The 5,287-nt window shown below is 46.0% G+C and overlaps 1 pseudogene; it reads left to right on the plus strand.

Annotated features, from left to right (window-relative positions):
* Positions 1–875: 875 nt before the first annotated feature.
* LOC133071344 (RNA transcription, translation and transport factor protein-like) lies at positions 876–2,120 on the plus strand (annotated as a pseudogene).
* Positions 2,121–5,287: the final 3,167 nt, after the last annotated feature.

The following is a 5,287-nucleotide window of genomic DNA, read 5'->3' on the forward strand; positions in this document are numbered from 1 at the left end:
TGAATGGGCAAAAAGACAGGATCACAATCTGCTAAGGATGAACTAGAAAGTTGCCCCCATATGGTCAGCTGGGAAACCCTGGACAGATCTGCCGAACTCTCTGAGATCTCCTTGTTGACCTGCAGGATGGAAACCATAATAATAGAGGTGAAGATAGCTTGTCCTGCATCCGCAACACCTGGAGCTCCCAGACCCTGCGCTGTTCTGGCACTTTTCTTGGCTCTGCACTTTTAGAAGCACACCATGATGTTCAGCACGCACTCACGGTCAGCTCGTGATGAACACTCTGCTGACCTGGGTTTCTCAGGGTGGGGAGGTGCTGCCTCTGTCTGATTTCACCCTAACCTCACTGCAGGTGCCAGAGTAAGATGTCATCACAGGCAACTAGGCAAAATTCTGAAGTCATGACAAGGATGTGCCTTTCAGCGATTCCTTCGCAGCTGATAGTAGCTGAAAGTGAAAAGTCGCTCAGTCATGTCCGACTGTCTGTGACCCCATGGACTGTAGCCCACAGACTCCTCTGTCCATGGGATTTTCCAGGCAAGAGTACTAGAGTGGGTCATCATCCTCTTTTCCAGGGGATCTTCCCAACCCAGGGAATGAACCGGGGTCTCCTTCACAGGAGACAGATTCTTTACCATCTGAGTAAATAGGGAAGCCAATTGTAAAACAGTGTTTATTTGTTAGTTAAATAAATTCGTCCACTCTGAGGTACTGTTTGTAACTTTGGAGCTCTTTTTTAAATGTATGCATGTTGTGAATAACACAGAAACTCAACATTGTCTGGTCCAGCCCCCAGCTGGTACAGAAAGCCCCTCCCCAGGACCTGAGGGGTGTCAGCCAGCTCTGCTGGCATCTCTCCTGGATGGGAGCACATGGCCTTCAAGATGCCCAGACGGACCACAGACCTGAAGCTCCCGGGCTGTAACTGCCCTGGGACAGCCAAGCAGGGCCCCAGGGACAGTGAATATCCCCACCCCACCCGTACAACCTGGCCCCCAGCTGTGCTTCTGTCTGCCACACTGCAGTTTTCCGTCACATCTTCCGACTGTGCCCTAGAGAAAGAATCACAGAATCACAGGGTGAAATGAATGAGGATATGAATTTGACAGGAAGCTGAAATTGTCTGGAAACTGCCCCCCTCCCCCCGAGTTGCCTGCCTCCCCTGCCCCCAGGGGGCAGGATGGGAGAGGCCAGAGTTGCACAGACACGACCAATACTCAGCCACTACATCTCAATCTGACCAAGAAAACCTTTTTTTTTTTAATTGAGACATAATTTGCATGCCATAAAAATCCCCCTTTTAAACTGTACAATTCAGGGGTTGTTAGCACATTCACAGACTTAAGCAATCATCATCACTAAATCCAGAATGTTCTCATCATCACAAAAGAAGACCTGGCCCTCCCAGCTGAAGCAGGAAGCATGATGGCTTTTCTCTGCCACAACCTACCTCTTCAACTGAACAGAAAAAACAAAATTTAGAAACTTGATTTTTGCCTTGAAGACCAGAAAATCAGACACTGTAAGACTGAAGACAGAGGTAATCCACGACAGTGACCAGCCCAAGTTCTTTGAAAAGTATCTCAGAGATGTTCACTGTTCTTTCAAGAGTCTAGATGGACAAGAAGCACTTGACTGGATTCTTGGTTTAGCTGTTACACTTGAATATGGAGATAATGCTGAAAAATACAACTACTTGGTAACTGATAATGCAAAAAATACTGACAACACAACTAAAAATGCAGAGACCGTGATCAATTTGGACATAAATAATCTTAATTTTAGGGCTGGTGTCCTGGCCCAGGCTACCTTTCAGAGTCAACCCATGGTGATTACCTGGCAGTGCTTCAAGCAATTAACATTTTGGTCCAGGAACCCTGACATGGCATGCAGTTGCTAACACAAACCCAACAGAAGAGGGCTTGCCTGCTGCTTAAGACAAGCGTATCCTTGGTTTTAACACAGGAGCTGAGGTTCTTAATGAAGCTGCTCAAATTCTGCACTTGGTGCATATAGAAGAGCTCAGAGAGCTGCAGACAAGAATTAATGCAGCCATAGTGACAGTTCAGATGATTACTGCTGATCCAAAGACAGACTACAGCCTGGGTGGAAGATGAATATTAGAAAGTTCATCTAAAATTAGAATTTTAGCATCGCCCCTACCTAGTACAGACTGGCATATATATGGAAGCAAATGCTACATTTTCAATGGAAAACTCCCCGAAATTTAACTATGTTCTAGAAAGCAACCACCGTTGCTTTTTCTTTAATAAAATTTGGGAAAGAAGAAAACCAAAAATAGATCCTGTACCCAACAGGCAATCAGCTGCCATTCAGGGCCCCCGCACCCTGACAACCATGAGTCTGACTCTGAATCTGCCTATTCAGGACATTTCATATGAATAGAATCATAACATATGTGACCTGTTGTGTCTGGCTTCCTGCACTCAGCATGTTTTCAAGGTTCATTCACATTGTAGCATGTACCACCACTTCACCCTCCTATAGCCAATTAATATTCCATTGTTTGAATACACTCCATTTTGTTTAATCCATCATCCAATCGTGCACACTTGAGTTATTTCTGTTTTTTGACCATTATGAACAATTTGACCATTATGAACAAACGTGTACATTATGAACAATCATGTACATGTTTTTGTATATACCTAAGGGGCCTTGCTGGATCATAAGGTAATTCTATGTTCACTGTTTGAGGAACCACCAAACTGTTTTCCACAGTGGCCATTTCATTTTACTTTTCCACTAGCAGTGTATGAGAGCTCCAATTTCTCCGTATCCTCACCAACACTTAATTTCTGTGTTTTTCTATTCTATCCACCCCAGTGGGTGTGAGGGGGTACCTCATGGTGGTTTTGATTAACAGTTGTGATGTTGAGCATCTTTTTACATGTTTATTGGCCATTTATATATCTTCTTGGGAGAAATGTCTTTTCAAGGCCTTTACCAGTTCTTGAATTGTGTTGTTTGTCTTTTTGCGGTTGACTTTTATGACATCTCTACATATTCTGGATACTGGATCTTTGTGAGATCTGTGGCTTGCCAGTATTTTCTCCCATTCTGTGGATGGTCTTTTCACTACTTTGATAGTGTCCTTTGATTCCAAAAGTGTTTAATTTTGATGAATTTGATCCATTTTCCCCCTAAGGTGTCTGTACCCAACAAAACTTTTGACTAAACTCCCCACTCTCCTCAGGCCAAGGCCTGGGCCCTCTCTCTCGGCTCAGCCTCCTGGACAGCAGGTCCCTTCTCAGACTCTGGTGTGCTGCGCCCCCTGGTGGCGCTTGGCCATTCAGGCCGGGTGCACAACTCCGGCAGGGAGGCGCAATCAGGCTCCAGGGGCATCGATGTTACATTTGACAAAGCACCATCTGTACTCAAGGCAACCGTCTTTCTCTGGGAAGAAAGAAAGAGGAAAACATTGCTGCTTCCCAATCCCAGACACAGCCGACCCCTGGCCGTCTCTCTTTGTACTCTGCCTGCTACACTGTGAGGTGAGGATGTCAGTTCCCTTTCTAACAGGGGTGGAAGCTGAGGTTTGGGTAAGTGCAGTAAGTGCCCAAGGTCCGGAGTTACTGATGGAGCTGCTGCATGCTAAGTCACTTCAGTCGTGTTCAACTCTTTGAAATGGACTGTAACCTGCCAGGCTCCTCTGTCCATGGGATTTTCCAGGCAAGAGTTCTGGAGCGAATTGCCATGCCCTCCTCCAGGGGACCTTCCTGATGCAGGGATCAAACCAGCATCTCTTGCGTCCTCTGCATCTGCAAGTATGTTCTTTACCACTAGCGCCACCTGGGAGATGGAGCTGCAGGGACAGGCTGACCCTTCATTTATTCACTCAACAAGCATTTGTGAGGACGCCTCCTCACACAGACACCAGCTGAACACTGGCCAACTCAGCAAGGACAGACTAAGCAGACTTAATGCCATAGGAAAGTACAGGCCAGGACCCCAGGACCCCCTGATTGCTGACTGAAGAAACCCTGGGAGGGAGATGTTAGAATTCTCACTGCTCCTGTGAGTGGAAGCCATTGCCCACAGAGCATCCAAGTCCCCAAGAGCTGGCCAGGAGGCCTCATCACCTGACAGAAAAGTAAAGAAATAGTGCAGGAGCAAGAGGGGGGCAGGAGCGAGAGGAAGAGTTTTCAACACACTGTTTTTAATTTCATACTGTGTGATCAGCCTACTTAACAACAACAAATGTATATATATATATATATATATATATATATATATATATATGATTTAAACTTAATGATTAGAACTTATCAGAATTAGATGTGTGTAACAGAGATGGCTAAGTACTCTCCACCATCCATTCTCTTCCTCTATCACAGAAACCCTCAACTTTCAGTTAGGAACACGGATGCCTGGAACAGAAGGTACATCTCCCTGCTTCCCTTCCATTTAGGTATAGCCACGTGGCTAAGTTCTGACCATAGATGTGAGTGGAAGTGTGCAGAATCTTCTAAGAAGTGTCTTAGAGAGTTCCCTGATGGTCCAGAAATTAGGACTCGGTGCTCTCACTGCTGGTCAGGGAACTAAGATCCTGCAAGCTGCACAGTGTGGCCAAAAAAAAAAAAAAAGCCTTAGAATGCAGGATGCATTTCTCTCTTTCTCCTTCCTGCTAGCTGGATGCAAGCAGAATGGCTGGAATTCAAGCAGCCATATTGGGCCACAAGGTGGAGACTACATATTAAGAACAGCAGGACAGGAAATTAGGAGGAACCTGGGCTTCTGATGGCGTGGAACTGCCCCACCAGCCCCATCCTGCTTGCCTTAGGGCGTCTTCTATGTAAGAAGAAAGAGTGTCTTTCTTGCTTAAGTAACGGATATTTTGGGGTTTGTGTCATCACAGTTGCACTTGCCCTGAGTGGCACATCATATAAAGTACCTGATTAGCATTTGGCCGATTACAGGTATCCCAGTTAAGGATCCAACCCAGTCACACATGTATGATGGGAGTGGAGTAGAAATGAACCCAGGCCTGTGAACCTGGGAGGGAAGCTGACACAGAGAAAACCACGAAATTCCACTGCCCTATCCCAGCCCCAGCCCAGCTGTTGGTCATGGGTCCTTAGTCTCTGAAAGCCAACGCCACCTAACAAGATGACATGTGTTAAGCCACATGCTTTTCTGACTCTATGTTTTGCCAATTGAATTAGATTTTCCTCTGGTTGATATTGGAGTGAGTCTTCATTTCCTGACCATCTGCTGTTTGGGTGGCAGGAAAGTCCTCTGAGTGCCAGAGGAGAAGCAGGCC

This window comes from Dama dama, chromosome 16, assembly GCF_033118175.1.
Source record: "Dama dama isolate Ldn47 chromosome 16, ASM3311817v1, whole genome shotgun sequence".
In the NCBI taxonomy this organism is placed as follows: domain Eukaryota; kingdom Metazoa; phylum Chordata; class Mammalia; order Artiodactyla; family Cervidae; genus Dama; species Dama dama.